At 63.0% G+C, this 18728-nt stretch overlaps 1 protein-coding gene across 6 annotated transcripts in view; it reads right to left on the reverse strand.

Annotated features, from left to right (window-relative positions):
• The window catches only part of AHDC1 (AT-hook DNA binding motif containing 1), a 52607-nt gene that overhangs the window by 14284 nt on the left and 19595 nt on the right, over nt 1-18728 (reverse strand). For 2 of the 6 annotated variants that reach the window (XM_087761058.1, XM_087761059.1), the window contains exon 2: nt 8064-8173. The exons of the other annotated variants lie outside the window; for them this stretch is intronic. The gene's annotated coding sequence lies outside the window, so the exon portion shown is untranslated. The remainder of the gene's footprint in view (nt 1-8063; nt 8174-18728) is intronic. 6 annotated transcript variants of the gene reach the window in all.

The raw sequence follows: 18728 nt of genomic DNA on the forward strand, positions 1-18728 counted from the left end.
GCACGTCTCCGTGCGATGGCTGTTCCCAGCAGTGCCGTGGGGTGCTTTGCCCCAGCGTGGGGAGCATGCCCTGGCCCCCCCCTCAATGCACCGGCAGACCTGAGGCTGCGCAGATGGCCATGGCCCCCCTCTCCGGGCTCCCTGTTATAGCCACAGCATGAGTCACAGCCCCGGTGTGTCCCTGCCCAGTGCCGGCCACACTGGGTCATGTAACACCCGCGGCCACGCCGGCGCGGAGAGGGGCTCCGTCCCCTGCCCACGTCACCCCCTGCCCGCAGCCTGTGGCACCCAGGGTGGCTCCGCAGCCCCCCAGCACCCTGCTGAAGGACCCCCGAGGGGGGTGCACAGAGGCCATGCTCAGCTCCCCCCGTCCCCAGCCGGCTGCGAGGCCGTGGTGCGCTGCGGGTTAACGCCAAGCGGGGCCGGGATCCTGCGAGGCCAGTAACATTTGGAAGGCGCCAGATGGACGCGTGCCCGTGCCGAAGGCTCGCTCGGCACAGCCATGCTCCCTCGGCGCTGGGGCTGGGGGGCTGCCCAGGGCAGCAAAGGGGCGCCTGCTGGGATGTGGGGATGCTGACCATGTGCCCACCGGGGTCCTGGGCCACCCAGCACCCACCCACACCCCCGATGCCGGACATCACCGCCGCCCCCCTCGCTTGCAGCCCCACCGCAGGGAATGGCAGCAGCGGGGTCCAGGTGCAATGGCCGAGCCTACAGCGTCACCGCTGCACCCCTTCGGTGCCGACACCACGCCGGGGCAGCCAGGTGGGGACCGGGGAATCCGGGCAGGGGGAGAGCAGCCAGTTGCCTCCCTTGGCCAATTTTAGAAACTGGCTAGACAAGAAAAGTAGAATGGGCCGGGCAGGATTTACGGCTGGGCTGGTGTCAGGGTGGGTTGGGTTTTTTTTCCTTTCTTTTTCTTTTTTTTTTTTTTTTTTTTTTTTTTTTTTGTGGGAGGCACACACGAGTTGAGCGGAAACTCCTGGCTGCGGATCCTGTTTCCTGGGAGATGCGGCGTGGTGCGGGGCCGGCTGGGGCCGAGCTGGGGTGTGGGAGCCACTGGGGACAATGCCAGCGCCGGCGTGCTGGGGCAGGGGCGCGGGGAGGGGGGCAGCTGCCCGCACGCCGGCAGCCTGGCACCCCACACACAGATGGGCACGGAGGCGATGCACCCACCGACAGGTACGGCTGCAGGCGTGCATGTGCATGGGGCTGCAGGTGCACAAGGCGGTTGTGCACACGCAGGAGTGTGCACACTACATGCACGGGGAGAGGACTGTGCACTTGCGGTTGCACCCACGCAGACAAATATGGGTATAGGTGCACGTGTGGACCTACATGGGTGCAGGTGCACACACAGGTACAGGAACATGCATGGGCACCAGCGTGCACACAGATGGGTCCACACGTGGGTGCAACCAAGCAGACAAGCACAGGTACAGGTGTACACGCACACCTACATGGGTGCACGTGCACACACAGGTACAGGAACACATATAGATGGGTGCACACAGGTACACACACGCACAGGTGTGCTGGCACATGGATGTGCAGCACCCACCTCCCATGCACACGCAGGATCACACCCACTCGGGGGTACAATGCACCGACAAGCACCGCCATGCCCCTGCACCCTCCTGTCCATGTGGCACTGGCAGCCCCAGCCAGGCACCCGGTCAGCACCCATGGGCTCCCGCAGTGGAGGGACCCCTCAGGTCCCCAAAATGGCCAGGCGAGCACCACAGACCCCAGTCCCACACCCCGGCAACAGCAGAAGCAGGAGGCCACTGATAGCTCGTGCCATGGGGCACGCTGGGTTTTGCCCCAATCAGAGTGGGTGACCCCAAAACACAATTCACCCTTCCCCTTTGAGAGGCTGTGGTGGCCCCCAAAAAGCCAGAGGTGTGAGGAAGGTGCGAGCGCAGGGAAAGCACCCAGGGTCTGGCAGAGATACACAGCAGGGGCACGGGTAAGCATGGGGAAACTGAGGCAGGGAGCAGGGTGGGCTGTGCCCGGGGTGCGGATGGAAACAGAGAGCTGCAGCCAACTCTCCCAGAGGACCCAGGTGCCCTGTGCTGCCCCAGCCCCCAGCTCTGCTCCCATCCAGCTGCCCTCCCAGCTCCGGTTACAGCCACGGCTGGGCCAGGCTGCGGCACAGCGTGTCCCAGGGGGCCAGGCTCCCCAGGGACAGGGGATCAGGGCACCCAGCTCTCCCCGCACCCAGCCACAACCCACCAGCATCACTGATCCAGCCACGTATGAGTCTCAGAGCACACACACCTATAGATACGCCTAATTTTTTTTTCCCACCTCACCGGGGAGCTTTCCATTAAAATTGGAAGAACGCAACTTGCCGGCAGAGCCCCGGCACGGATCGTACACAGCCTGTCACTCACACATCACTTTGTAGATGCCCATAAATTGCTTCATTACCCCTTCTAATTGAGGAGAACGCAGCTGCTGTGGGGCGGTGACAGAGCGCCTTCCCTTTGAAGGATGCCTCGCTCTCCAAAGATGGGTCCGGCAGAGCCGCAGAGCCCCACCAACATCCCAATAATAATAATAATAATAATAATAATAATAATAATAATAATAATAATAATAATAATAATAATAATAATAATAATAACAACAACAACAACAACAACAGCAGCAATAGTAATAATAACGATAATAACAGTATCCAAGCAAAATCCCTCAGCAAAGGCCAGTGGGGCTCACGTGCGCCGGATCCTGCTTGCGGGAGGGGGAGGAGGTGATTGGTGGGCCCTGTGCCAGTGGGGAAACTGAGGCACGAGGGATGTTGCACCATGCACGGGGAGAGGGCGGGGATGCAAACCCCTATATTACACTGGGACCCTGGGGGGGACCGTGGTGGTGACAAGGTTTAGGGACAACCCCATGCTCAGGGGGGCAGAGGACGGAGCATCTCCCTGGCCCGCAGCAGGGATCTGGGGGGCGAGGGGGATCCACTGGGCATGGTGCTGCCATAACTCCCTGGGGAACTTCCCACCCTGGTCAGCGGCTACGCCCTCCCAGCCTTGCCAGCACGAAGCCAGGTGTGCCCGCCACCCTCCCATGTCCCTGTCCCCTGTGCCCCATCCCCGTGTGGGCCCCCGGCTTTGTCTGGCAGGCAGTGAGCGGCTGCGGCTGGGCTCGGTCCCCTTGCAGGATACTGCAGAAGGATTTACTGTATTGCAGCTTGTGCTGGCTGCAGCCCAGCGCACAATAGATTAGCTGTAGCCCAGGGCAGCACGTTGCGGGGGAAGGAAGGTGGGATTCATTCGGATGCAGATTGCAGGGCATTTGCTGCAGTATACTGCAGGATCCGGCCACTCGCTCTTGGGACCCCCCATCATCCTGCTCCAGCCCTGGCAGAGGGACTTCGAGGGGCTCACAAGTCCCTTCCCCATCTGTGCGCCGTCACCCCCGCCAAATTTTATGGCATGGATGTTTGCTATGGCTGTGGGTGCCCATGCAGGCTGGGGGACGCCCCGCTTGTCCCCTGTCCCCATCCCAGGGGATCTGGAGGGGCTGCAGTCCCCAATGGCGCCCAGGTGCTGCTGGAGATGCCAGGGCCCCCCTCGCTGGGCATGACGGCACAAAGCTGGTGCAGGGAGGAAGCCAGGGACTGCAAGCAGCACTAATTGATCGCGATTAATTCAGCTCCTACCTCCCTGGGTGGCAGGGAGAGATGCTGAGACACAAACCCAGCCCACAGAGCTCCCCAAACAGGCTCCGCTCTCCCCCACACCCATCCCTTCCCCCAGCGCGGGCACCCAGGCCTGGGGGACCCGTGCTGCCCATCCCCGGGGATGTGGGGGACCTTGGTGGGTGCCCGGCTCCTGCTGCTGCCCCAGAGGTGCTGGGTGCCCACAGGCACACGGTTTGGGGATGGGTCCTTGGGGTGGACCCCCCTATCCGGGGTGCTTTTGGCTGCTGGTGGTGGTGGGGGGTCCCAACGGTGCCCCACACCTCTTCCCACCCCTCCGGGATGCAGGGATGGCTGCATGCCGGGAGATGATGCTCAGGCAACAGCATGGGGGAGTGGAGGTGCCAGGGGTCACCGATGGCCTCGTGGTGACACTGTGGCACCTTTGGCAGCATCACAAGCCTGTGGGTGCAAACCAGGGGACCCAGGAGTGCTGCTGCCACCTCCTCCAGCACCCAGCCTCCACCCCGGCAGGCACAGGCAGGCACCCCGTGGGCAGCACCGCTGTGGGCACCGTGGGCAGGGGGGCTGGTGCAGCAGGACAAGGGGGGGGACACCCCGGTGGCCATCATCTGGATTTCAAGGGGAGTTTGGAGCCTGCAGATTCAGGCTCCGTAATCCTATGTGGGATGCAGTTTCCACAGCAACAGCAGGTCAGAGGGCAGCGAGGGGAGCCGGCTGCTCCGCTTGGGATTGCAATTGTGCCGCCACTGCTGGGGCGAGGTGCCGGGGTGAGGTGCTGGGCTGGATGTCGGGGCCACGGCAGCTAAGGCAAGCGGCGGTGCGGGGGCCGTGCGGGGGCGGCCAGGCTGGTGCTGCTGGGGAGGCAGCGAGTGGCTCAGTGTGGCGTTGTCAGCAAAGATGTCACTAATTGTCTGCAGGAGCAGCAAACTCTTGTTAACCCTTGGGCAGCCAGTGGTGGGCACACTGCTGAGGCCGGGGGCACCCAGGGACCTGCTGCTGAGCACCCTGGGTCAGTCCCACCTCTGCCACCGCCCCGCTTGCATGGCCCTGGGAAAGTCACCGCGCTGCTCCCGCACCCACCTTCCCCCAGTGCAGTTACTGGGACCCCAGAGCATCCCAGTTGGTGACCATGGCCAGCAGGGTGACCCCAGGCAGCCCCTCTCCTTGACCCACGGGCTCTGGCTTTGCCCCTGCTGCCTGAGGTTGCGACAGCACTTGGCCAAGCAGGAGCACGGCGGCAAACGCCGGCAGCGCCAGGGCCACCAGGGCAGGGCCACCTCCATCCCCAGTCATCTCCATCCCTAGTCACTGTCCCCACAGACATGCCCGGTGAGCGCAGTGGGGTGCGGGTGCAAGCAGAGGGGAATCCAGCACCCATGCCGTGGCCACCACCCAACCATGCCGTGCTCCGCACCTTGCCACAGCTCCGTCCCCATGGGAAACAGGCGCGTGGCCCCGCGCTGATGCTTGGGCATGAGGCACGAGCACCCACCCTGCTCCAGGAGGCTTTTGCCACGGCTGGCAGAGGCGTAAGAGCCAAGGCAGAGGCAGAAATGGCTTTTCCACCTCCCGGCTGGCTCCTTTACCTGGGAGCGCTGCCGGGAAGCGCTGACGTCGGCAGGAGTGGGTGGGGGTGGCGGGGGGAGGCCAAGGCCGGGGCAGCCAGAGCAGGGTCAGCAGAAAGCCTCAGGCTCCGCTCGCCCCTGCCAGCCGCCCCACAGACCTTTTGTTCCCATTCAGCACCTTTCCCAGCTCCCGCTGTCCCCTGGGGTTCCCCTCCAGGGGGGCCAGGGCAGGGTCCCCACCCTGTACCATGGTTTTCGGTGAGCAGATGCCTCCTGGGTGAGGCAGGAGGTGCCCAGTGTGGCTCACAGCACGGGAGACCCATGCAGTGGTGGGGATGTGGGCGCATCCTGCCCCAAGGTGGGGTGACTGGGGGGAGGTGGGGGCTGCTCTGCATGGGGGATCCGAACCCGAACTGAAAAACCTGCCCCCCCTCCCCGATAGCACTGGGATGTGGCAAAGGGAGGGTCGAGGGGAGGAAGGCAGCAGGGCTCCCCACCACCATGTCCCTGAGCATCACTCAGGTCCCCAACTGCTGCCTCAATGCACAGCCAGCCCTCTGAGCCCAGGGGAGGGGATGGATCCTGCACTGCACTGGGGAATGGGTACAAAACCAGTGCTCCCACTGCAGACAGCCATGGGGACTGGGAGGACGCAGAGCACAGCCCGCTGCCCCCACCCCCAGCATCCCAGTGCCCCGGCAGCATGGTGGGGACACCAAACCGCCACCCCCAGCAAAGCTCACCCCGCAGAGTGACAGCACCAGGGACCCCAGGAGAGCCACGGTGGGTGCAGCTCTCCCGTCCCCCCCACAGCCGCTGCCAGTGTCCGGGGAGGAGCCGTGGCTCGGCAGGTCTGTACAAGGCCAGGGACTCTCCCAGCCTCCAAGGACTTTCGGCTTGGATTTCTTGAGCGGGACGTGGGTTCGCGGATGTCGCAACGCTCTGCAATTTCTGCTCTGCTAGCTCCTTGGACCCACGCACACAGCCGGTGGCCTCATGGGTACCCATCGGCGAGGAGCCCCGTGGGTCGCGCCCGTGGCCGCCGAGCCTCCTCCCTGTGCCGAACACCTGGCCCGGCATGCCACTGGCACTCGGCAAGCACCAGCCCTGAGCCAGCTGCTGGGGACCTTGCAGAGCTCCCAGGGTAGCAATGTCAGACATGGTTGTGGCAGCAACACCCTGCCGAGTATGGCTTACTGGTCATATTGGGCAGCTTGTAGCTGGCAACAGCCCTAAGCAGCTCCTCCAGTTACCGCACCGCCTGGGGACCTCCTGTCCCCTGGCATCCCACCATGCGCCCTCCAGCTGGGGTGCAAACCCAGCCCCAGCTACAAATACAGCCCTGGATGCAAACCCATCCCTAGGTGCAAACCCACCTCGGGGTGCAAATCCAGCCACAGGGTGCTGCGCCCCATTACATCGCCTTTCAGACAAGCCCCAGCACCCGTCTCCTTCCCCAGCTGCTCCAGCCCAGCGCCACTCTGTTCCCCCGCGAAGTGCCGCAGGTTGCCGCGCTGCCAGCCTCGCCCTCCGGATACAGCAGACAGGTCTCTTCCCCCCAGGCTCCCTTGCTCGGCGTCTGGCTGAGCTAAGCGTATTTAGCGCTTTTAATTGTTCTTAATAAATCAATCCCGCCAGCCCCTTAAATCATTTTTGTGGCTTCCCTCTCAGCTGTCCCCGTGGCTGTGCCGGTGTGGAGCCTGCTGTCTGCAGCACTGCCGGGGGGGGCTGGCTGGTGCGGGGGGGCCGGGATGCACCCTGCCCGCCCCAGCACCCACCTCACTGCTCCTCACACGTGGGTGCAGCCCAGGGGCAGCTGTGAGGCCCCGGCAAGCAGAGCACCCACCCAGGAGCTGGGTGATGGGCTGCTCTGCCTGCCTGGCAGGTGCCCGTGCCTCAGTTTCCCTCCACACATGGGCTGCTTTAGGGATGTGCCTCTTCCTGCTCTGTGGGTGCGGTCATCCCAATATCGCCATGTTTTGGGGGACATTGAGGGACAAGTCCCTTCTCTTGCTGTGGCTGTGGGCTGGCTCCGCACCCCATGCCCTGCAGGGCTGGATGCAGTGGGAACCACACCCTGTCGACACTCTGCCCATGCACTGCCTGCCTCAGTTTCCCAAAAGGCGCAGCCCCGATAGGATAAGCCCTTGGCCCTGACTCTCAGACAGCAGTGCCGGGGCTGAGCAGGGACTGCGGGGGGAAACAGGGGGGGCGGGGGGGGGGCCTCGCCAAAGTCAAGCCTGTGCCCACAGGTGGTGACAGTGGATGCCACCCACATCCCAAGCCAGCGCACTGTGGTGCCAGGCTTCCCGAGCATGGACAGATACGTGCCTCCCGCTCCGAGCCCCCCAGTGCCACTGTGGAGCCCAGGGACGCACACCATCCCCTTGCCCGTGCCCAGCCATGGGAGCACCCCGCGCTGAGCCCCCAAGGGCGCAGGCTGAGGCTGGCCCCAGGCGGGATCAGCACAGCCCCCAACCACCTCCAGGTGACTTCCCAGGGCTCAGTGCTGCGCAGGGGCGATGGCGACACTCAGCCATATGACAGCACTCCTATTTTTGGGGCAGCACCACGCACTCACACCATCACCAACACCCCGCAGCATCCCCGGCACACCCAACTCCGCATCCCCCTCCATCCCACCACCCAGCCCCGCATCCCATCCATCACCCCACCAACCACTCCAGCCCCGCCAGCATTTTTTGCAGAAGGGATGAACACCCAACACCCGAGACGGCTGCCGGGGGGATATATCATCGAACAGCCTGTGCTGGCTTTGGGCGAAAAACAAACCCGGCAGGGCTTGGAGGGAGAGAGCTAACCTTGACACAGTTGCAGCAGTCACTAATAGCAGGCAATATGCCTGTTCTTGGGGGACTGTTGCAGTTGCTAAGATACTGGCAGCCGTGTGAATGGAAATGGGTCAGTAAACCTGTGGAGAGATAGTGTGACACTGTAACCGGCACAGCTGTTGCAGCCTACATCGAAATCCCACCCTTTCAATATTTATCACTCTCCGCCTTCGGTTCTTTCCTCCCAGCAATTTTCCCTGTTGGTTTTTCCCGGGGTTGGTGAAAGCACCCCGAAAGACTAGAATGGGAAGAGCGGTGGTGGAGATGGGAGAGGAGATGGGGTGGGAAAGGCGAGTTGGTGGTAGATGGGGAGGAAAATTAAAGCCCCCCTTTTGGGTGGGTGTCCCCCGCTCTGTGAGCAGGATGGAGCCAGTTCTTGGAGAGATTTAACAGGAAACAGGCTATAATCCCCCTGGTAGGAAAACGGGTTAAAAGGTCAATTTACTTCTGTCCCTTGTTTAGGCACTGTGGTGAAATTACACACTCGCAGGAGCCGCTGCGCATGGCTGGGAGAGGAGAGAGCGGGCGGTCATGTCCGTCCCTGGCTGTCCATCTGTCCATCCCGCCTGCCACGCTCCCTGTGCCTTCCTGAGGTGCCCTGGGAGTGAGCAGCTGGGAAGGCATTCCCACTGGAGTGCGAGCGTCCATGCGGCCCTGTGAGCAGCACCCACGCGGCCCAGCGTCTCGCCCCGCGTGGCTCGGCACACACATTGCACATGCACATGCACCCGCGAAGGGCTCGCATGCAGATGCATGCCCTGTCCCGACCCATCTGCCTGCAGCACCGCTGGTGCGGGAATTCAGCTCTGCTGCCCGCCCCAGCGCTGGCACAGGCGTAAACCAGCAAGGAGCACTGTGCATCCTCCAAATGCTCCAGCAGCCCCCCTAATGCTCCAGCACCCCCACCCCAAATACTACAGCATCACCCTAAATGCTCCAGCATTCTCCCCAATGCTCCAGCATCCCCATCTAATGCTCCAGCATCCCCCCAAATACTCCAGCATCCCCCCAAATACAAAGCCCCGGTGCTGCAATCCTATCCCCAATGCACTGCCCCATGCACACATGGGACCAAGGAGCCCCGGCCGGGCTCAGATCCCTGCTGTGTTTGGGGTTGTCGCAACCTGACTGGGATGGGACGAGTTGAAACTGCAGAGCACTGGGAGCCAGGACACTGGTTCCCTGTCCCCGGCCGCTGTCCTCCGCAGGGCAGGAGGAGGGATGCCGGCAGGCGGTGTCCGTCCCAGCGCGGTTGTAGTGAGCTGGCTCTGGCCTGGACCCCATCGGGGGGAGGAGGGCGAGAACATCTGGTTGCAGGGAAGAGGGACAGTCCAGGGAAATGTGCAGAGCTGTTGGGAAGAGGCCCTTGCCACAGAGGCTGGGGTGGAGCAAGCCCCGACATCCCTCCTGCGCCGCAGCTGCGCCAGGGCTCGATGAGGAGTGGAGGCACCTGCGGGCACGGGGGCACCGGCCCAGGTAGGAGTTCGCTGCGGCCCAGCCCCTCTGCTGCGGCGAGGGGAAACTGAGGCATGGCAGAGCCAGACGATGCAATTTGGGGTTGCACGAGCCGCCAGTGCCGGGGTCACCCCCCAACTCCCAAGCATGTCCCAGGTGGCTGGAGGAGCATTGGTGTGCGCCTGCACCACGATTTATAGTCCGGGGCCTGGCACCCTGGGGGCGAGCAGGGAGGGGAAAGGGAGGCTGCGGCGAGCGAACGCGAGGCGAGCTCTCCTCCCCAAAGGCGCTCCCTGCCACCCCCCCCGCAGGTGGCTGGAGCAGAACGGTTGATATGGAGACAGGGAAGCACAGGCTGTCTGGGTAAGGTGACATTCGACAGATGCCAGGTTCAGACTCGCTCCAGCCAGTATCCTCCCCTCTGCCACTGCCTGCCTCTGGCCTCCCCGCCGGCCAGCCCCCAAGCAAAGGCATGTGCAGGCAGGGAGCAGGGGGCCAGGGTGGGCAGGGGGAGCTGGGGAGGCCAGGGCACCCTGTGATCTGCTGGTGGGGTTTTTGCACAGTGAAGTCCCACCCTGTCCCCATCCCAAGGGCAGGTACCGGCACCCTGCCTGTACCCTCCCAGCACGCTCTGGCCAAAGGGTTGGTGGAGGAGCGTGCCTGGACCCTGTGGTGCAAGCGAAGGTGCCATGTCCCCCATGGGCAGCCCACAGGGCATTTACACCAGGCACCCACCCAAAATGATGGGGGACCCTGCCCCATGCCAGGCAGGCATGACCAGGATGGGGCAGATCTGGGGAACCCCCCCCATTGCACAACTTTGCAGGGGGACCAATTAGCAGCTGATGCCCAACGAGAAACACCCCAACCTTGGGGTGAGCACAGGCTTCGCATCTCCTGCCCAGGCAGGGTGACACCAGGCATGTCCCCAGGTTTGTTAGCCAGGGGGGTGGGGGGATCCCAGGGTGCCCGAACACCCCCCAGCCTGCAGCCCCGTCTTTCTGCACCCCAGCTGGCCCCCCTGCACCCCAGCTGGCCCCACTCTTTCCCCAGCGGTGCTGGAGATCAAAGGGCTGCGGCCAGCTCAGCAAGCAGAGCCAGGAGGGATTCCCAGCACGCCATGGTCTGGGAGACACCCTGCTCCATGCTGGGCAGGGAGGGACAGGGCACCGGCATGCAGGGGGGGGGGGTGCACAGGTACCCACCACTCACCCTGCACCCAGATCAAGAGCTCATGGTCTGCAATGAAGAAGACTGGGTGCTTTGTGGGGGGAGGGGGGGGGAGAGGGAGGAAAAACCACAGCAGGGTGCAGTGCTGGGTGGGGGGAGCCTCTCGGGACACCCCTGGCACTGCATCCCCCACACCTGGTAGATCCCCATCCGATGACACTGCACCCCCAGCCTTGGGACAAGCATCCCAGGAGCCAGAATGGCTTGGGATGGCTCCTGGGGACCGGTGAGCGAGATGGCGGGGGCCAGCAGCCCACACAAAGTGCCTCCAGCCACACTCCCCACATCCCCCGCCCCAGCCTGCTGCTCTCTGACCCCCTGTGCTGGGGAGGCTGGAGCCGGCTAATGAGCTCAGCCCTTTCTCAGCATCCCCATACTCAGCAGGGCCCTGGCAGGTGTGGGTCACTGCTTGCTCCGGGACGGCAGGGATGCTGTGGCCTGGAATCAGTGGAAACGGGAGGCACCTGGCGAGGGGGGCTGCAAAGCCGCCTTCAGCATCGCCTGGCCAGGCTCCTGCACTCGCTCAGGGACTGCTGCCTCCTCCTCATCCCCCTTTAGTCCCCCCCAAAATGCCCCCAACCCAGTTCGCTGCGATGCTCAGCAGAGCCCTGGCCAGGGCACAGCGTCTACCTGGGGACACCCAGCACCCCAAGATGGGGGGGACACAGCCCTTCTCCCTCCTGCTCCTTTCACTGCATCTTTCTCCCTCCTCCTCTCTGCCCTAAAGCAAGACGGATTTCACTGCTCTGCTGAGCTTCAAACTCCACTTCCAGATTTTCAGTGCGACCTTCTGGCTACCTGGATCCGGCACTGCAAGATGCCCCCTCTGATCTCCCCTCCCCTCCGGCCCCCCAGCATCCCCGGGGGAGCCGGGGCTGGATGCAGCCAGGAGCTGGATGCAGGGGGGAGCCGGGGGTGGCTGCGGAGGAGGGAGAGGTCGGGCTGCACCTGGATGCAGCGTTGGCCTCGGGGGCTCGCAGCCTGCCTGGGGATTTTGGGTTGTTGTGTTTAACCCAGCCTGGCCCAGGGAGAAGCAGGAGCGTGGCCAAAGGGCGCCTGGCGAATTCGTTGCATGTGTGGGAGGCGCTGCCATGGCTCCTCGGGGCTCTGCTCTGCCGAGCGGGCAGCGTTTGCCCTTGCTGCCTGCACGGCGGGTCCCCCCGAAGGGCCCCCGCTCTCCAGTGACACCGTCCCGCAAGGTTGTGCCTGTTCTCCAGGCTGCTCCCAGCTCCCTGAGCCTGGATCTGGCCCATGGGAGAGGCAGGGGTCTGTGGGACCCCCCGCCCCGCCATTGCCAACCCCCGCGACCCCGGCACCGCGCCAGATAACTGGGGGAAAGAAGAGAGGAAAGACATAAAACCCCCAAAATGCAGCAAACCCCCGCTCAGGCAGGGAGTGAGCAGGAGGCAGAGGGGCCTGCGGGCACAGGCAGCACCGTGGGGCACCTCCTTCAAAAAAGCAGCAAAAAAATAAAGGCAAAGAGATGGAAAAAGCCTCAAAGCACCAGGTTCCCTCCTCGGTGCCCCCCACCCTGCTGCCCCCTGCCCTCGCTGCTCTCCCCGCCGGTTATTTAAAGCCCTCTGCACACCACCCCCCCCCCCCCCCGGCACCCTGCTCTCCTCTGCTCGCTCTTGCATTCTGGTATTTGGTGTGTTCCTCAGCTGCAGGAAATTCCTGATGCTCTCCATCATGCAGCCTGCGCTCGCATCCCCCGCCCTGCCGCGGCTCCCCTCCAAAGGACAGCCATGTGCTGGACAGCCAGCACCGCCGCCGGCATCGCTCCCCTCCCCGCCGGGGATTTGCTTCTCCCAGTTCGCCTTCTCTTTCTCCTTCAGCTTTTTTATTTTAAACTCTAACCCTGCAAAACAAGCCCCCTCCTTCCCTGCCGGGGTCTGAAGCCGCCCAGCCCTGGCCGTTCCCCTGCCTGCCTTTCCCTCTTCGTCTTCCTCTCTTCGCGAGACCGCTCCTGATCTTATTTTAATTCGTCTCAGACGGTGTTGGAGTGTTATTTTAAGAGAGAGGATATGCACAGACATTGTGTTTTCTGCTTTTTCCTGGCCCCAAGCCAGGCTCTCTGGGCTGTCAGCTACCCACTGTGTTGCAGTCACGTGTGGGAAGAGGCAGCCAGAGCCAGCCTCACAACTCCTGGTAGCAACATGGAAATCAAGTGTGCACTTTCTTCCCTCTGTATGTGTCTGTATTATTAATAGCGTCTCTCTCTGTGAGTTATCCATAATGTATCTTAATACCTGTCCGTCTGTAAATGATGTATTACGGTGAGCGCACACAATGGCGGCGGTGCCCGCACCCACGGCTCCGCGTGCCGCAGGGGGGAAGGCGTCACGACGGTACCGTCGTCACCCCCGAGGCACGGTGTGGGGATGGGAGCGAGGGATGGGTGCCGGGATAGGAGCCGTGAATGGCTCCGGCCGTGCCCCAGCCCACTGGGAGCGTGGTGAAATCTGCTTGCGGGGAGTGGCGGGATGCTGCGGAGAGGATGGGGCCAGCTGGCACCGGGACGGCGCTGAGCGATACCCATCACCGGCCAGGATGTGCCAGGGGACACCAGTGTCCTACCCCATAGATGCCAGCTCCTACAAACTCATGCAGGAATGCAACGTGCCACTGCACACCCAAGGGACCATGGCGTGAGGCTTGCACACGTGCGTGCGAGGCGAGCACATGCATGCAGGAGGTTGGTGCGCAGTGGGGAAGGCACAGGCTGGACGGACACAGGACGACACAGCGCAGGGCTCGGGGCTCGGCTTTGCGGGACGCGAATATGGCCTGCGAGGCTCTGCTTTGGCTGGGAGGGCCAGGCTGCCTGGAGCAGTCTGGGGGGCTCCCAGCCCCGGGGGGCTGAGCAGGGCCTCCCCCCACAGCCACACGCCTGGGTTTGTGTGCAGCACCCGGCACCCAGGTCCCCGTAGGCAGGGACAGCTGCTGTTGCCCCTCTCCATGGGGACGTCCTGGGGAGGGACGGGACTGGGAAACACCATGGGACTGGGGTCCTCCCAGTGCACACCAGTAACATTGAACACACAGACCGTACATTATTGATACGTACTGTGACTACAGCCCTCCTTATACCTATACAGTGCATATGTCCATGCCCGAGCGCATAGACATGTACATCACACACCCACCCTTGTGCACCATCTAGATGCACAGATGTGTGCAGATGTTGTCTGAATTTGCCTGTGCACAGTGCTGCCTGCAATATCCCCTGCCCCGCATTACCCACTGCCTGCAGTACCCCCTGCCTGCGGTACCCCCAGCCTACTGCAGAACACTGCTGTGCACACCGTCCACATACACCGTGTACTGTGCATAGGTGCTGCAGCGTGCAAGGACACAGGAGCACCCCAACCCCATGGGGTGCCCAGGCAGGCCAGCCCTGCACCCTGATGTGGTGGGAGCAGCATGGATGCCCCGTGGCCAGCACCCAGCCGGCATCCCGGGACCACAGGGAGCGGGAATCCAGGAAGGCGAATGGGAGCTCGAGGCTTCGCATTTCTGGATTCTGGTTCCCGTTTCTGCTCCCGGCTGTTTCCATGGAAACTGGCGTCGGACCTGGGAAAATAAGGTTAGGGTTTGCAGAGGAGGCCCTCCGCCAGTGCCTGCCCACCTCCGCGCCCCACCAGGGGCACGCAGCAGGCACCCCCCCTCGCTTCCTCGCCCAGTGGCAATGCTCGGGTTCAGGGGCTGAGTGGCACTGGCACCCTCCGGCATCTTCCATCCTTCTGCCTGGTGACCCCCTGGGAGCCCGGCACACACTGGGTAATTTGGAAACTGGCACTGCCGTGCCACTCCCTGGCACCCTGGTGAGGGGCACCGCTCTCCCCGGGTGCAGCCAGTGGTGGCACCCACTGGATCCATGGCCCTTCCCCGCCTTCCTGCTCTCCTTCCCAGCACTCCGAACCCAGCACAGCTCGGCTTTGATGGGAACTTTCCAATGATGCCCATGTGCCCGTGACACCTCATCAGCCCCACTGGGATGGGGGATGCCAGAATGGTCTCCAAAAACCCCGCTGCCATGTCCTCGGGTTTTACAAGGACCTGGCATCTGCCAGCAGCATTACCCTCCCCTTCCCCAACTCAAGATCCCCAGTTGCTCCAGGGAAGGTGGGGAGTCGGAGGGGGGAGAGAACCAGGACACGACACCTTGGGGGAGCCGTGAAGACTAATGAATGGAGGCTTTTAAAAAGCACTTTGAGTGAAAACTGCTATAGTAGGAACTAATTATTCCTCCTGCCTGTGCGCACACTCATACACGGGTGCGTGTGCACACGCGCGTCCCGCTCTCTCCCGGAGTCATGGCTGCAAAATCGCAGCCAGCCCCAGCACCCAGCACCATGGCAGCTGCTGCCTCACCAATCGGCACCGCATCAGCCAGGGAAGATTTCTTCCGAGGCTCTGGTACGCCTCCTGCTCCCTGCATTTCTGTCCCCCTGGGTGCATCTGTGCACCCACCTTTGCTACCGTCACACCCCCCCCCCCCCCCCCCCGGTAAAGCCAGTGGCCCCGGGCAAGGGTGCGGGGAGATGCTCACCCTCCTCCTTGTGCTGGGGTTTTTGGGAGGGTTTCCTTTATTATTAAAAAGCTGCCATTTTACAGCAATGGAAGGCTAGGCAGCTGGTCCCTGGGGCCACTCGAGGATGGACAGCACCTGGCACAGCGGGGTGGGCAGCAAAGCCGGCGTGGCCCCCCCCAGCCCCTCGCAGGTGCGACCCCGAGCCCCGGCGCAGCCCGGTTGCACTAGGCCAGTGGGACCAGCCCTTCATTTGTGCAATTAGGGGCTGGCTTGGAGCGCAGCCCAGCTCCTGGCAGCAGCCGTGGGCAGCAGGCAGGTGCGGGGGCTGAGCCCATTCCCCATGCACCACCCCAAATCCTCAGCCCCGCTGAACCCGGACGGTCCCTGTGCTGCTGACACACAGAGCCCAGAGCTTTGCGGTGGTGCTGCCATCACTCCCCATCCATCTCTGGTCCTCGAGCGGGACCCAGCATGAGCCCATCCCGCTGTCCCAGCTCTGCCCGCTGCACCATTTTGCATTCTGGTGCTGGCCGGTCCCGCTGCCCTCCCACTCCCACCCCCACCCCGGGCTGCGTTTCAGCTGTTCTTGAAATCTGTCCAGGCTGGATTCATCACAAGAGCCCTCAAGCGGCTGCAAACAAACAGAAAAAAAAGCGAGCGGGAGCGAGCAGAGCGATCGATCGGCACTGGGGGGGGTCCGAGTCCCTTAGGCAATGCCAAACCAACCCCAAATTCGATGCCCCAAAGAGAAAAGGGGCTGGGGATGAGGGGCAGGGAGAGGGGGATGGAGAGCACAACTGCCACCACCTCCTGGACCGTGCTGGCGAAGCCCTGGGTCACGATGCTGCGGTGATGGGCGGCAGCGTTGTGGCGGCTCTCCCTTCCCAGCGGAGCCGGGCTTGTACCGCTCCAAAACTTCCCTCTTGTGGTTACTGCAGTTAAAAAAGCAAACAGGAGGCTCAGGCGCATTAAGAAAGAAATAGGAAATTGTGCAGGGCGGATTGGATCGAAGGGCGGGGGCGCCCACGGGGATGGGGTTCACCCAGTGCCAGCAGCACCAGGGCTGGGATGGGAGCAGGGTCAGGGTGCCCGTCCCAGGGGCTGGGGAAAGAAGCAAGCCCGCACCTCAGCAGAGCATAGGGGAAGGCGAGGGGGTCACCTCGCCTGGAACCAGGCGGTGGGGACATGGTGGCACGTGAAGGGCGGCTGTGGCCCCGTATCCCTTCCCGAGGATGGACGGTAACAGCAGGGGAAGCAAACGCCGACGCCACTCCAGTGGGAATTGCCGCCATCAGAGCCCACAGGGTCGGGTTGTTGTGCCTGGGTTTTTAAGAGGGGCTGGATAATTTTTACCAGCGCTAACAATCCCATCTGTGCCTGACATGCTCCAGCTCCGAGCCTGGCGCTCCGGCAGGGCTCCCCCACCTCCCTGCCCAGCCGCACTGATTCGCCTCCCCCTGCCTCAACCACTGCTGGCTTGGGGCATGGATATGGCCCACGCATGGTGCCAGTGGCTGGTCTGCAGCACTGATATGGCGATGTGCCGGGTGCCAGGTGGGAGGGTGGCTGCAAAGGTGCCTTCAAACAGCATCCTCCCTGCATGCCATGCCAAACCCAGTTCCCGTGAGCTGATGAGTGGAGACCCACACAGAGATTTACTGCCAATTACCTGCACTGCAGTTGTGCTCACAGGCCTGGGCAGGATCAGGGCATGGCGGGGCTGGGGGAGGCACGAGGGGCAGCTGAGCCCCCAGCCCAGGCACACCGTGCTCCTGGCATCTCCTGGTGCCACCGCCATACCCACCCACAGCGCTCATGGGGACAGTGGGTGACAGCGGGACCTGTGGGGTGGTCGTGAGGTGTGCAGCACCCAGCGGGGATGGGGTGGCAGTGACGGGGGACGCCGCACAGCTTGGGGACACCGAGGGACCTCTCTGGGGGATTTTTTTGGTGGTGATCTCTTGCAGGGCTCTGCAACCCGCTCTCATGGGCACACAAGGGGCTGCTCAGGGACTGATCCTGCCTCCCTCCCACAGCCAGCCCTGCGCTGCGGCTCTGCCTGCACCGGGTGCGGGGTGCCACAAGCCATCCTGCCTGCCTGGAGACAAGGAGCCCGGGATGCGCTGGCACCGGCTGCCCTCCTCCCCGCTCCAAACAAAGATCTACCGGAGGACACTGCTTTTTGGGGAGGGGGTTTGCAGCATCCCGCAACCCATCCTCCTGGCAGGACCCCCCCCAACCTACCCAGGCAGGAGCAGAGGGGCGTGGGGCTGGTGCCTGTGGCGCAGGGCTCCTCTCCTTGCAATGTCAACCTGCTGCTCTGCATCCGCCAAGGCTGCCCTTGGAAAAGCTGTCGGCTGTGCCGGCTGGTTTGCCAAGCCCAGGACAAGCTCTTTAGCTCGACTCTGCCAGAACAGATGCCTGGGCGACTGTAATTCTTCCTAGCATGGACTGGAGGGGGGGTGGAAAAAAAACCCCAACCTCATTTAAGCATTGCAGCGGCCACTCCTCCCAACCCCACCTGCTGCAGCATCGTGGCCCCAGAGAGGGTCCCCCAAAAACTGGGAGGCAAAGCAGGGTGGCGGGGGGAGGCTGGGTGATGCCAGGAGGGGAGGCGATGCACAGCGGGAGGACAGCACTGCACGGCACACGCCAGAGCCAAACATGGCTCTGCCGCCAGCTGGGGAGGAGAGAGCGACCCGCTGCAAGGACAAGTGGGAACCGCAAGCTCCATGTGCCACCGGTGTCCTTGCAGCCGCTCGCCTGCTTCGTGTCGATGCTCCCCACAAAACAACGATCCCGTTCTCATGGCAATGTCCTCTGCAAAGAGCACGGCACGGGCAGGAGAGCACTGGAGGAGCGGTGGCCTGTGCCACGCTCAGGAGGGTCCACGCTCCTTCTCACGCTCTCTCCAAGTTTCTCCTTACGCCAAAAGTCTCCCTCTGCACCCAAAACCCCCAAAGCTGCCTGGCCATGGGGGCAGGAGCTCCCAGCCCGGCCAGCCCTGAAACAGCCATTGCACTGCACGGAGGAGGCCAGCAGCATTTCCACACAGATATTTTCTTCCATTGGCTGCAGTTTGGGACTGCCAAAAGCCAAAACAAGAATGGAAACATCTCATTTTTTTGGCAACAATTCAATACAGGGTTTTTTTTTGGTGTTTTTTTGTTTTTTCTTTTTTTTCCCCTCTTGTCTTTGGTTAGGAACGGAAATTCCCTGCCATGAAAACATGACGAAACCCCAAACCAAAACACAGCTCGGACCGAAACCTTCACTGGATTCCCTGGGGATCCTGTGCAGGGGAAGGTCCCAGGGCTGGGGGTCACTCCCACACAACCCCAGGACATGGGTCTGAGCCCAGACCCCAATGCCGGCGCTGGCCATGTGCAAGGTGAGGGGACGCCGTGCTTTGGGCA

Source organism: Nipponia nippon, unplaced genomic scaffold (genome assembly GCF_047370975.1).
Source record: "Nipponia nippon isolate SJK-2023a ecotype South Korea unplaced genomic scaffold, ASM4737097v1 scaffold_23, whole genome shotgun sequence".
NCBI lineage: Eukaryota > Metazoa > Chordata > Aves > Pelecaniformes > Threskiornithidae > Nipponia > Nipponia nippon.